The sequence below is a fragment of the Macrobrachium rosenbergii genome, chromosome 42 (assembly GCF_040412425.1).
Source record: "Macrobrachium rosenbergii isolate ZJJX-2024 chromosome 42, ASM4041242v1, whole genome shotgun sequence".
Lineage (NCBI taxonomy): Eukaryota > Metazoa > Arthropoda > Malacostraca > Decapoda > Palaemonidae > Macrobrachium > Macrobrachium rosenbergii.
In genome coordinates, this window is record NC_089782.1 from 42,338,657 (window position 1) to 42,354,029 (window position 15,373).

The 15,373-nt window shown below is 38.1% G+C and overlaps 1 protein-coding gene across 1 annotated transcript in view; it reads right to left on the reverse strand.

The window, feature by feature from the left end:
• Daao2 (D-amino acid oxidase 2) overlaps positions 1 to 13,454 on the reverse strand; it is a 61,487-nt gene extending 48,033 nt beyond the window's left edge. The window contains exon 1 of the mRNA XM_067086235.1: positions 13,375 to 13,454. The gene's annotated coding sequence lies outside the window, so the exon portion shown is untranslated. The remainder of the gene's footprint in view (positions 1 to 13,374) is intronic.
• Between the last annotated feature and the right edge of the window lie 1,919 nt (positions 13,455 to 15,373).

Genomic DNA, 15,373 nt, shown 5'->3' on the forward strand with positions numbered 1-15,373 from the left:
GATTATCTTAATAAATTAACATTTTGAAAGACCGAGTCTGCAATCAGTCCTCGCGAGGCTATCTGAGTCCTTGTGGCAGCGGAATATAGATGACATCCGGTACGTGCACTGGAAAAATTTTCATGTATTGTTTATGTAAGGTTATATTTGTCGCATATTTAACCCTACGCATGCTGGACTTCCAAAAACAAATCGTACAAACGTGTCGGGGAATAATCACTTTTGTTTGTAGACAACAAGCTGTCGAGTGTACGGGCTATCGGCCTAATCTTTGGCCTTCGGAGCTGAGCATTATGATAACCAGCATTGAAACGACACATCGATTGCCAGGTAATGACATGGAAGTCGCTGTACATTTTACTTCGTAGTCACTGTATATTTTACAATGTAGTCACTGCTGTGTATTTACACTAGTCACTGTATATTTGTTTGTCAGTTTGTCGCTTCCGTCTTCCCCACCACTCTCTTTCTCTCTCTATCCTTTGTTGTCCTTGGGTAAACCATGTCGGTCTCAGTTGAGCAATTTTAGAGAGCCGTGATTCTCAGTAATATTATTTGTATATAATAACCTGAACAGTTTTCATTAGATTAACCTCCGGATGATTTTATTTTTTTAGTCAAGAACGTACGAATGAATGGGCTCCTTTTAAAAAGTTAACAAATAAAATGAGATTATATATATATATATATATATATATATATATATATATATATATATATATATATATGTATATATATATATATATATATATATATATATATATATGTGTGTGTGTTTGTGTATACAATAGGTTTCTCTCTGCTTATTATTTATGACGTGATATTTGATCCAAACACTTGCCAGTTTGCACGCGGTGTTAAATACTTCAGCACTAATGGGAATAATTAATAAGGATACGTTCATATGTTCAGAAAGTTTTTATTATCAGCTAATGTTTTAAGTTGTTCTTTTGCTGTTAAAAGACGAAAGTAACATTATAAAAGTGATGAATTTCTTAGCCTACGCTTGCAAATTATGCCCTTACATTTAACTGAAACCATTGTAGTGGCCGGTAACATCTATGCATACTGCCATGATGGGCAGTGTTACCATATGCTTTACATCAGCGACTCACAAATGTAATCATGACTAAGAACTGCAATGATGATCCCTCACTGCCTTCCCGATTTGTTTTGATGACAGAACACCTCCTTCCCGTAAGAAACCCCTATCGTTGAATCAGAGACACGTGGCAGAGTTCTCTCCCTAATTATCGATGCTGTTACCAGGTGTTGCTGGCACAAATTACCGATAATCATTTCCCCCTTTACGTGATCTAACCGTCGGGGGGCAACCGTATGTGTGCTTACGTCAGTCTGGAAATCCTCTCCATCCCTGTGGGCCTAGTTCTCTGAATCTTCAAAGCTTGACTTATATTTTCACGAGACTTTCTCGAATGTACTTCTTCATTTTGAATTCCCTGAAACTCTCTCGAATGCATTTCTCCATAGGAATGATTGTCCCCAGTGGCCCCAGCGAGAAACCAGCTTCCTATCGGAGCCGGCTGCAGGCGCACATTCTGAAAGACGACGGGCAATGAAAGTCTGACGCCGCTGAATCGGCACACATCAAGTCACTTGCACGGATCGTGTTCATGAAACTTCTTAATTTTTTTTTTACGACAGTGACACTATTTGCATACTTATATGAATATGGTTTAACATTTAACTGTAAAACAGTCATGGCCACTCATAAGATTATTTCGGTTAGTTAGGTTACGTCTCAGAAAAAAAAAAATGCCAAATTTCTCCTTGCTCTATATTCTAAATGCCTCGTTAAAAAAATTTTGTACTATCTACGACAAATTTTGCTTTAAAAAATTCCATCACAATCTAATGATGCTATACATGTATTTTAAAAAAATAAGGACAAAAGGCCGAATAAGAAACATCTGAGTTGCCATTTAGGTTATTCAGATCTAAATTTGATAAAGACCACTCCCCTCCTTTTCCGTGGAATATGCAGTCAACCAAAAATGTTTTAAAGATGCTCTCCAGGAAAGTTCGTTCACTATTAAAGGAACTATTCTTTCTAATAATGAAAAAAGTAAATTTCAAAATAGAAGAGTGTTACCACCGCTCACACAAAGAACGTTATCTTTGAAAATATCAGAATAAAACCTTGGAACTTAAATGACTCTTTCAGACGATTACTGTATGACGAGGGTGAAAAATGTCAAATAGGTTTCATGCTTGTTTTGCGTGTTTGTATAGTTAATACTAAAAAATAATTACCAGGCACTAAGCCATAACCCCAATATTCACTAGAAGTAGCTTCAAAACTAAAGTAAGTGTAGGCGGCAATAGCTTTTTATTATCATTATCATGACGGCGCGTCCGGGAGGGACGCCTTAACTGAACGACACTAGGAAAAGCTTCAGATCGATGATGGTTGGTGATGCAAAATCTTTAATCGTAGCAGCACAGGACCACTGGTGGTAATTCTGACCTCGCCCGCCTCACACTTGCTCTCAGTTTCTCGTTTACTACCTGTGCCATTTCTAGATACAGGCAAAGTATTTTACAAAACGAGTAAAACTCTTCACGCTTGCTCAGTTACAACCAACGCTATTTCTAGATTTCCACCAAAGTATTTTACAAAACGAGTAAAGTAAAAACAGAAGCAGCTTGATTGAACCTGCTAAATTGGTATGTCAAGGAGCTTGAAAATGTAATTAACAAGCGCGTCGTACGCGAAATAGAGATAGAGAGAGAGAAATGGTTGGTTCTGCAGTTTTTTTTAACGGAAACCATTCGTTTTGCCTTTATAGTTTGTCTTATCAAATGATCTAACACCTCAAAATTAACAAGATCAAAGTGATTTTCAGACTCGTAGAAAAAATAAATCCTTTACCATAGCAACTTTCATGATAACGTCTCTATATACACTATTTAAATGTGATTAAAACTAGGCATCCTAGGATTTTATCAACTTCCAGTAAATACAAAGTTTTTTTTTTTTGGAGAACATCGGTTTCAGCTATGGGACCTTCTTTTGCTTTAATAAACATAACGACTTAACAATGTTACATGAAGTAACGTATTACTTCGCAAGACGGCGCCAGAAATATATAATGCATAGGTTTAAACGATCTGAACACTATTGCAAGCCCAGTGCGGTGAGAAATGCAGATTTGAACAGTTGCCAGGTACCGCTTTCTTTATCTATTTAACGCTTTTGTCCGAAAGCTTTTGAAAGTTCTCATAGCAATTTTGGCTAATGGTGCAACACCTTTTTACCTCTTCATCTTATCACACTTTTTTTTTTTATTCTGTTAAGGGAAACTCATGATCAGCTAAAGCACCGAGTCTAGACTGATCTAAACTTACATGTCGCTAATAATAACGATGATTTATCTCTCTTTTGTATGCATGTTCTCGAACTTCGTTAAATTTACAGTAGTGCAGGGAATGACGTTCGTAAATATGCTTGAATCTAGAATGAGAAATGGGCATTTGTTGCACGGCAGACTTTCTTTTGCTATTAACGTCCGTATACTAACATCTAAACACACTGCTGCTTAGAATGACATGAAGGTATCTACACTCGAGCTGGTCGCAACCCGGCCAAAGACGGAAAGGTTGTGAAATTTCATGTTTTTCTGAGTCTACTAACAGCCAACGGTTATCAAATGCAAGCTGCAATGGTCATTAAACGAGATCTTACAGCTAACAGCAAGTTATCTTGGTTAAGCTTTACTTATTTTCAGGATATTCGGATGTTGCAGTTACCATTCACGCAAGACTCGCTTGATGTATTTTACATCTTTGCGCTAAAGTTGAATGATGAATTTAAAGGGAACCAAATTCAGAGTTTTCAAGTACCAATCATTCCATTCTGAAATGTCACAATATCAAAATCAAAATCAACCTTGCACAACAAAACTACGGGTAATCTCTGTGCTTGCGCAAAAAATAAACAATGATACTTCATTCACCCTCGCCTGTCTTCTTTACAATTTCTCAAAATGGTACAGAAGAATTTCAGTAACATGTGAATTGACCTTTTCTTCACTTCGTATTTGCAACACATCTGCCAGTGTACGAAGAATCATTAAATTTTCGCCTAAAATCATCTCTGCTGTGATTTCACCATCGTCCAAGTTCCTTCATTGCTGATTCCACTTCAGTCCGTGAATTCACACAGAAGTACATTCAAATCTTCCTCCGCTTGTGAAATTGTTCCGTTTGTTTGTTGTTGATGTTGGATCACTATACCCATGAGCAGGCACGGGCTCTTGCTCCTAGAGCAGCCCAAGACTTGTTTGGGTACGAATGTGGATCCTCTTTTTTTATTCTTCTTCTTCTTTTACCTGCTTTTGGTCTGGGCTTGCTAGGCTACTTTCACTTTGTTTGGTTTTATGTACAGCCCTCCACAGTGATAATTCCCTCTCTGGCGGGCCCATGTACGTTTTCGAAATAAGGTGCTTCTTATATTTTCTAATGGTCTTTCAGTGTTTTCTCGTCAGTATCGTAGCTCCTGCAGAATAGGAGAGCCTTTAGTTCCTTTTTAAATTTGCGTTCTTCTTGTATGCTCTAAGTTCCTCATTGGATGGGTCGATATCGTACTCGGCTAGTACTCTCCTAGGCCAGCGTTCGATTCTCCGACCGACCAATGAAGCATTAGAGGAATTTATTTCTGGTGATAGAAATTCATTTCTCGGTATAATGTGGTTCGGATTCTACAATAAGCCGTAGGTCTCGTTGCTAGGTAACCAGTTGGTTCTTAGCCACGTAAAATAAGCCTAATCCTTCGGGCCAGCCCTAGGAGAGCTGTTAATCAACTCAGTGGTCTGGTTAAATTAAGATATACTTAACTTCACTTCCGGATCATTTATCAGATTTCTAAGTGTTAGTTTTATTTCCTACGGAATATGTTTATTAAATTGCAAAGATTATTAGTCAAAGCCATGGTCCGTATTATTTTTCACCTTTGATACACATACTTTATATACTGTGCACTTATTGCCACCACATGTTTTATGTTTAGTATCACTATGGCCTTTCTTTGCACAGTTTTTGCACGTTATTTATTTCGTCTAAACCTTATGTATCGATGCAAGTTGCAGCGCTATGATGCACACTGATAAGCACTTTTAATTCTGGACAGAACGTGATCAAGGCAACGGGTGGGGAGATACGCAATCCAGGAATGACGGAGAATAAAATTTCTCGACAAACGGACGCTTCCATGGCGTCTCCAAGAGTTCACTTTGTTCACTTTGGTTTTATGTACAGCCCTCCACAGGGATAATTACCTCTCTGGCGGGCCGTTGTACGCTTTCAAAATAATGTGCTTCTTATGTTTTATAATTGTCTTTCAGTGTTTTCTCGTCAGTATCATAGCTCCTGCAGGATAGGAGAGTCTTTAGTTCTTTTTTAAATTTGCTTTCTTCCTGTATTAAACTGCATGGAGGGTTATTAGTAAAAGCCATGATCCGTATTGTTTTTCACCTTTGACACATATTATTTATATACTGTGCACTTATCGCCATCATATGTTTTATGTTTAGTATCACTATGGCCTTTCTTTACACAATTTCTACACTTGAAGGTGTTAAGTTAAGTATACCTAAGTTTAACCAGACCACTGAGCTGATTAACAGGTCTCCTAGGGCTGTCCCGAAGGATTAGACTTATTTTACGTGGCTAAGAACCAATTGGTTACCTAACAACGGGACCTACAGCTTATTGTGGAATCCGAACCACATTATACCGAGAAATGTATTTCTATCACCAGAAATAAATTCCTCTAATTCTTCATTGGCCGACCGGAGGTTCGAGCGCCGGCCCAGCAGAGTGCTAGCCGAGAACGATATCGACCCATCCAATGAGGAACTTGCTAGCACATTCATTTGATTTGTGATTTTCACTACATCTAGGACAAGCTTGGTCATTTCTACAATTTGTTGCGCTGTGACCAAATTCCTGGCATTTATAGCATTGATATGGCATGTAACAGTCGTATACTTTGCAACGGCTATACAGTGTACACAATTTGTCACCTCTATCATAGATAGCCCTTTGTATTTGTGGTGTACATTTGATGATATAGTATTTATATTTGTCATCTTTGGCAATCATTTCCTTTACAGTTTTCAGGTCGTCATTTTCAGAAATGAGGTTACCTATCCATGGCTTTTTCTTTACAATGTTATCAACAATGTCATCTTCTTCCTTCGGGAAGTAGACTACTTTTATTTTTGGTTTAAGTTTATCCTTCTCATTTACCGATATATTGCTGATTTTCTGAAACTCCATTTTTGCCTTTTCTAAGTTTTTTCTGTCTGGAAATCTTACAAATAAGTAAGATTTCCATCCCTAACCTAACCATTACTGGCGCCGTATGCAATAGACGCACACCATTTCCTATTGCTTTTCTTCTTCTTGTGCAGAAAGATAGTTAAGAATATACTTCTTATTATGAACTTGTCTGTGGCCCACAGAAAAAAAGAAGCAGTGCATGTTTCCTTACTGTGGAGGGGAGTTGAAGGACACTCTATTTGCCATTGGGTTATAATATTCTTCTTGAAGCTTTTATTAAGAAATCGTCAGTATGTTTAAGGTATAATTTCACTTTCCCACAATAATTCATGTCCAGACATCGTTACAGATCGTACGAGATTAATACATAACCTTTCTTTCGCTCAATATCCAAAACTTATTCAGCCTGCCCATTGTCCGAATTGCCGATTTCAGTCTTTCACTAAGTTCTAACTCCAAAGGACGCGTATTGGATATCATTGTTCCTATATGTCGTTCATCTGTCCTCATTGCTTCTGTTTTTCTTCGAGTTCCATCTCTCTAGATAATACAATGCAACCTGTTTGATGATGTTCGTGATAGAGCGTCATCTGCTTGAACCACCCAGTGTCTATTGTTATCTGATCTAAACCTTCTGCTACTTTTACAACCACTTTATAAAACCTAAACATCTATGGTGACCTAACATTCCCTCATAGCAAGTCAGTATTTACTATATATGTAATTGACAAGACTCCATCAACAATAACTTGGCATCTATTTCTTTCATGGGTAATTTCGATTGGCGTTAAATATTCAAGGGGAACACAGCAGTATCGCAAGGCCTTCCATAATAATGGTCTGTGGATGCTATCAAATGCATTCTCGTATTCAACAAAAGCCATCGGAGGGGGATTTTTAAATGCTAGACACTTCTGCCAACATGTCTTTTCTTAAACCAGACTGTAAATCTATAAGTATTTTATCAATTTCTTTCTCCAGTCTATTAGGAATAAGCTCACTGACGTGTACCAGTGCAATGCCTAAGCTACAATTACCGATTCTAGTCAGGTTACCTTTCCTTTTTACCTTCGTCATGACTTCGTATTCCCAGCCACCTGCCTTTGCTTCCTCGTTCCATATTCTGCACAACAGTCGAGTTAGTATTCGAGATATCGCTTAATTTTCATCTGAAATTATCTCAGCAGTAAATCCATCACAGCCTGGCCATTTCTCTCTCCAAGTTTCTTTGTTGCTGGTATCACTTCAAAAACAGCTAGTTCGTTCTTTAGAGCATTCTGGGTTTCGTCATCTCACATTTGTCATTCATGACCACAGATATGTTCCACGCAGCATATTTCTCTCATCTTCTGATGAAATCATTGACCCATCCCTTCTTCCAACAAGCATTTTCCTCTTCTTCTCTATTTATGTTTCATAATTCTGTGGGCTATCCTGACAGCAATGCCACTCCTTGAATACATTGCTCTGTCAGCATCTACCGCCTGTTTTCCCTTATATTCTATCTTATTATCTGCTCTTGGGATTTACTAGACTTCGCTATCTAGGCTCGAGTACTTAGCAATTTCTACTTTTCGTTGTTCGTCCCCATGAAATTTTCCTACAAGTAGATTTTGTTTCTGTCTTTTCTTTATCATTTTCCAGATCTCGTCTGCTGTCTAAAGTTTCAGGCGGGTTAACCTGTATCCAAGCACTTCTCGTCTTGCATGAAAATATATATATATACTCTTGATGCTAAGCCATTCCTCAAGCACTGCCAAAACAAAATGAAAATCACTGAATTTTAAATTATTCCCAAGGAGCAAAATTTGCCCCTAAGCAGATACACAAAAGAGTTGATGGGTCTACCCCGACAAACCTGCCTTCTAATACATTTCAGTGACGGTTTGAACTTCCCCTGCTTCTTGGCTGATTGTACTCACCCTTCTCACTCAAGCGAACAACTATAGTTCATTTCTAAAGATAAAACCGAAGCTTTTCTTCGGAATTTTTTTCAGGTTACGAGTCTCTCTCTCTCTCTCTCTCTCTCTCTCTCTTTCTCTCTCTCTCTCTCTCTCTTATATTCATGTTAGTGCTACCCTCAGTAATGCTGGGGTAAAACAATAATAAAATAATAAATTTTGATTTTAATTCGTGCATAATTCGAAAAACAAAAAGGACAATTCGGTTCATATGAAATTATTGTGGAGGGAACAACTGCCCATCTGTCCCCATCACTAATCAGATCCATGATCAAGAAGACAATAAGACGTCTCAACAGCTGCTTCCTATCGCACAAGGAAATATCTTAGTATATTTCTACTGCGGTGTTCACTAGCGAATTTAATAGGTGAAGGTGAAGTATGACGAAAAATTAATATAGTATAGTAACGTGTTCCTCTGGGGTTGAACTTAGCCTAACTATTTCTCATCTCCTCCCCACACCCTACACTCTCCTTGTCTGCTCTGTTCCTCATTGGACGGGTGGGTATCGTTCTCAGCTAGCACTCTGCTGGGCCCGCGTTCGATTCTCCGACCGGCCAATGAAGGATTAGAGGAATTTATTTCTGGTGATAGAAATTCATTTCTCTTTATAATGTGGTTCGGATTCCACAATAAGCTGTAAGTCCCATTGCTAGGTAACCAGTTGGTTCTTAGCCACGTAAAATAAATCTAATTCTTCGGGCCAGCCCTAGAAGAGCTGTTAATCAGCTCAGTGGTCTGGTTAAACTAAGGTATACTTAACTTCAATTGGCCACAACATAAAACAACTAAAAAATGCGCCGAAGTTTCTTCGGCGCAATCGATTTTTCTGTACAGCATATAATCAAGGACACCGAAAATAGATATATCTTTCGGTGGTCTCGGGATAACGCTGTATGAGCCGCGGCCCATGAAACTTTAACCATCGACCGGTGGTGGCCTGTCCTATATCGTTGCCAGACGCACAATTATGGCTAACTTTAACCTTAAAGAAAATAAAAAAAAACTACTGAGGTTAGAGAGCTGCAATTTGGTATGTTTGATGATTGGAGGATGGATGATCAACATACCAATTTGCAGTCCTCTAGTCCCAGTAGTTTTTTAAGATCTGAAGGCGGACAGAAAAAGTGCGGACGGACAGACAAAGCCGGCACAATAGTTTTCTTGTACAGAGAACTAAAACTGATAAATGTTAACATATGTCTGAGTAAATTACTCGGTAACTGCCAACATTCATTAATAGTGATATGCATTATTAATACACGACTGATGGGTGATTTTTTTAATGACAATCTGATTTTCTTTTAAAGGTAAGTTCTTCTTTTATAATTATGGACGATCATTAAAATATACTTAGCATGAAAAAACTCATTTATACAAGCGAAGCTCATCATTCCTCACTCTATCATATCGAGCATAAAGTTTTTGCACTGAGCAACGGACTACAAAATGAAGATAACTTTTGCGTTAATCAAAGAACATGAAAGTAAAGACTCAGAAAGATTATTTTGACAGTAAGATTATTTTGCATGTACAGGAGAAAATTTAGCATAGGGTCACCGCGCGAGTTCATGTAAAATTCTCTTTCTTGAAATTTTTTGTCGGTGATGAGACAGAGGTCGCGTGAAATATATGATAAAATAAATACTAATTGCACTATTTCGGAAGTATATTTATATTTAAAGATGAAGAAACCCACTGCTTTTTTCACTGGGTTCTAACAGAAAATTTACACCCAGTAAAGACCTCAACATTATAAATTTACATATAGTATATATACCTAACATTATATATATATATATATATATATATATATATATATATATATATATATATATATATATATAATCAACACACAATCACGTGTGGAACAGAAATAAATATCTGACTCACATCAGGATCAAACCCAGGTCTCTCAACTGAAAGGCAAGGGTGCTGCCCACTAGGCCATACAAGTCATAAAAGAAGTTGGAACCTGAGGGCAACTGCACCCAAGGAATTACCGTGATTGTGTGTTGATTATTTCTATCCTATTCACTCAGAAGGGATAATTCAATGAAATGCTGTCAATTGGTCATCGCTGGTATGCAAGCAGTTAGATTGCCCAGGTAATTCCTTGGATACAGTTGTACTCAGGTTCCTACTTCCTTTATGACTTGTATGGCCTGGCCGCGTGGGCAGCACCCTTGCCTTTCATTTATACGTATCTAGCGCATGAAACACCTATCCGTAAAGTACATTTGGTTTATCTGTGTATTCACAAAAAGAAATATCATAAAACGCAGAAAAAACAGGAAACAATATTCCGGTTACATCATAACCTAACCTTCCCCCTAACCTTGTAGGCCGCATCCAACCGGGGTGAGGGAGTTATTAGGAGAAGTTTGAGTACCCCTAACCTTTGCTAAGATTTGGGATAGTAGTAATTAAGGGGTATGCATCCTAACCTAAACTTAAGGTGCAGAGTCCTACATCGAATGCATTTGGAAAGGTAGGCCTATAGTTCGTTTTCGATACCCCGCCCGTGATGGTATGATCGACGTGTGCGGACGCGGTGCCGAACGCACTTATGCTGCAGTCAAGAGGCCGAGGACAAGAAGTCGAAGGGACAGGAAGAAGAATGGAGGCGATGCCGAACGACCAGGAAGTCGAACTTTTATTGTGTAATTAAAAATTGTAATCATTGTAACCATTATTTGCAGATTTCTTTTTGCAGAGAATTGTTGAAAACAATGTAAGTCATAAAATAATAATGTATAAATATTTTATGTAATTAAAAATTGTGAGCTAAAGCACGTAGGAAACCTAGACCACCTTCTTTATTACAGGAATTACAAATAGGCTTAATTCTTTCGTTGATGGCATCATATTTTTTGTTTGTCAGTGAAATACTGATTCCCATAGATGCCTGTTCAATTAAAACTTCATTTGTAGCTCGTTCTCTCGTGATAATTCTAAGAAGCTTGGGTAATGTGGGGTGCATTATATTAAGCCTTTTTTTTGAAAGCCGCATGCCAGCCTTCAAGCGAATTGTTGGTTCTGGGCAAATTATCCATAACACGAGAGTGAACTGACCATAATTCTACGTCGAAAATATCCTTCCTTCTTCTTCCCCGCTGCACTACTAATCATGTTCTCTCAAAATAAACTAGAAAGTCGCTTAACATTTCATCAGTTGTGGGATCTAATTGAGCAAGGAGTTTGTCAAATAATTCTTGAACATCAGGTGGTAGGGCAAAAGCAAGAGCCTGCAATTGCTTAATGAGGTGTGCATTCTCAGGTTCGGCATACCAGTTTTGCAGTCCGCTGGCTTGTATATTGCACCATAGGCATTGGCCAAAATAAAAAAAAAAAATAAAAAACAGCCTGATATTAATGTGTTTGGGAAAGTTTGCTTAACACTATTAATAACTGCTTTTTCGAAGTCTAATGTTATGGAAGTTGGTTCATTTACTCCGTTGTTTTTCTGAAAGTTAAAAATTTCGTCGTAAGTTCTTTCGTGCTTATTACTTGCTATGCAGTAAACTAAAGGCAATGTTTTGTTTCCCGAAATAAGCGCATGGATAGCATATAATTGTTTGCCTAGTGGGGCAGAGTCGAATGTTCCGCCTCCAAACTACGTTTGCTTTTTTGATAAGAGTTCCAAATTCTTTTTGGTAAAAAAAAAAAAATAACAGCAGCATCACTTTCATACATCCGAAAGTTCTCTCCTCGCGTTGTTACGTCCAAGGTTTCGACCATATCTACCTTTCTTGCTCTTCGTATGATTCTTTCAAGAGTTTCTTTCTTAGGTAGGGTTCCAGCTACACTAAGAGGCTATCTTTCTGTTGCATTCCTAATTATGGTGCTCGTAACTTCTTCCGAATGCTCAACTTTACTCATCATCCCGCCCAATACTTTAAAAACCGAATGACGAGCCCCACCAGGTGGATGAGAATGATCGCACGCATTGCTTGGTACTTTATCATCAATAATTTTAAGTCTAGCACTACACTCTCTGCGTTTTTCACACCGCCAGTATGTAGTGTCATTAACCTTTTCATCCACAACGTAGGCATAACCACTTAAAAGGAGCTTTCTTCCTCCTCGTGCTGTCTTAACGAAATCCATGATCAAACTCATGGGATAGTAAATTTCAAATAGAAAAGAAAATTGTTTTCCTTGTTACCAGCAACGAAACTGGTAATTATCTCTTTAACGACTCGATGTATAGAAAATTTTTAAAATGTTGTTACTTTTGTTATCTTCATTTTATTGAGGTTTTTGGTAGTTATCTTATTTACGACCCACCCAAGGTTGTTTCGATTTCTTGCAAATTCGGCATCATGTCCATTCTTCTTTTTCTTCCTGTCCGTTCGTATTCACGTCCGTTCGGCTTCTTGACTTCGGCCTAAGTGCATTCGGCATCACGTCCTACTACCATGATCGAGTGTAATATGTGATACTTGGGCAGTTAATGAGGCATTTTTCATACTGTCGTTTTAAGGCATTTTCACTGAAAGCTAGCAACTTTCTAATTAAACCCACGGTCTCCCATCGTGATCCTCCATAACTGTCAGGTCTAGTTAAGGTGATGATAGGCCTAGTCACTAAGCAAAAAAAAAAAAAAGGCAACATATAGCTAAGCACCGTGAATACATTAAGAAACGGTTGGTATATTATCCCTGCCAACTTGACATCAAAATAGAGAGAGAGAGAGAGAGAGAGAGAGAGAGAGAGAGAGAGAGAGAGAGAGAGAGAGAGAGAATCACTTGTAGTGATTCGTGAACGCGGCCTCATAAGACCGTTTTCTGAAATCTTATTGCAACTTGCGGGCAAATTTTGCAACAAAAGCCAATACGGGAGAGGTACTGAAATTAGCATACGTTCATTTACACGGTGTCACGGGGCCAGGGGCGACTCAAGATTTCCCAGTATCTACCTGAACTGTCCCTACTTTCTAAACAAAAATTGGCAGCCAGACACGGTGCCACGAAACATCGTGTAACGCCGCCTGTTCCTGTAAGTGAAGCATAGAGTCCACACTTGACGCCTTCACCGAAGCTTGACGGCAGCATTAAATGAAAGAATGGTGTGAACAAAGTAAAATAGGTATCTTCTGATACGTACGTCTCACAAAACAGGAAGGAAGACTCAAAGCCAGTTGTCCAACGATCTCTACTACACAGACTCCACACTGACTATAGCATGCTGGTTTATTGTTCCCCTAAGGTACCGAGCAGAATAACAAATTGCTCCTAAAAGAATCAGACAGTCGATTTTCATCATAAATTTTAGCTACAGTGTCCGTAAATTGAACACTTTCACACGAAATAATTTTAATGTGAGACAGACCATTCTGACACACAGGAACGCTGACTTGACCTCGAAATTGTAGCTAGGCGCCACTTTTCAAAAATCTTCGCGTTTGTGACCGAGAAACCTTAACCAACACAGGAGGGAAACGAACGCAAGAACCGAAACATTTCGAGATACCTATTTCAGTGCGCTTATGGTCCAGATTGTAGTGCCATTCTTCTTTTATCAATAGGATATACTCTGTTAGTTCAACGGTTATTTGCTATACAGAATTATTATTATTATTATTATTATTATTATCATTATTATTATTATTATTATTATTATTATTATTATTATTATTATTATTATTGATTTAGCACAAATAATGGCATTGCATTGAGCATGAGTAGACCAGTCTAGCTTAATCATAGTCTGTAACCAACTGTAACTGTTTTGCAAGAACTGATATTATAGAAGCAGCCCACATTTGGTGTTTTTCCATTTCAAGTATTTATCTAAGATAAGGACGCGTATTTTCAAGATGATGAACTAATTATTGTTAATGCAGTTGATTTAAACCTCCCAAATATGAAAAAAGTAAATCTGTAAACTGGTTTTAAGGATTAATTTTTATCATCTCTTAATTTCCAATTAGCGTTATAGAATTACGTAAGCCTCAGAATTTTATTGTTGATGATTTCATAACAAATGTTCCCTAGATATGTTGTTTTGGGCTTTGTCTAAGAAAATGGCCTACGAAAAGAAGACGTAAACGAACGGTTCTGCTCTTTCTTTCATGTATTGTGACAATACTTATATACCCATGCTTTGAGCAGACTGAGGAATTAAATATTTTCTTAACAAATAAAAAAGTGGATATATTCAATTTAGTTCAGCGATTTAAATCCACTTGACCTTTCCAGATTTCAAAACAATGACTTCTTGAGTTTTGCTGTGGTTTTTCATGCCGACGGGGGGTTCAGTGGAAGTCACCCATTGCCTTCTTTGCTGAAGGACTGCCTATAGGAGCAAGAGCCCGTGCTTAATCTAGACAAACAGGACGTCATTTTTTCAAAGGCTAGTAGGTCCTGGGCTATAGACAGGAGCTGTCTTCGCCAGAGAATGAGTTCAGCAGGACCGATCTTGACTGCCCAACATCGCCAGCAAGATCTAGACTTCAAGGAAAGTTACAACCCGTTGTTCTCTTTTCATCCCTGTACAGACGGTATGTTTCAGAAACACGACGATATCTCTTTAGATTTAGATTTCCAGTCAAGGTTTTTTGTCGTTGTTCTAGAACAGAAAATAAATTGCAAACTTAGGCCGATCTTCTCTCTTTGCTAAAACTGCAGGGTAGGGATTTCGTTCTCACTCATGGCATTGTTCACGTGGTATGGGTTTTTCCACGTTCCTATCAGATAACTTAATTCTTCTTTTGCTCTGATGTCAATGCACCTAAATTACTTTTGCAGCAGGTGTGCAGATTGCTATTTAAAAGCCTTTGCCGTGGGAGGTGGTGTGCGTCCGGCTTTGCAGGCAGGCCAATTGCCTACTACACAGATCACAATCGTTATGTCATTCATCCTCCAGCCTCTGTTGGTGTTCTTGATATATTAGTATCAGCTTTTGGAGCCAAATTTTGGTGAGCTACCTAGACCTATTTCACACTTTTAAGTTGTGCAGCATAATTTTTTTTAAGATCGTCAGCGGTGGTTATACTGTACACTGAAATTGTGGTATATTTAGGTGTATTATTTCTTGGTCATTCTAAATGAACACGTGTTGCTAGATTAAACTAAATGTGAAGTCGATATAAGGGGATTCTAAA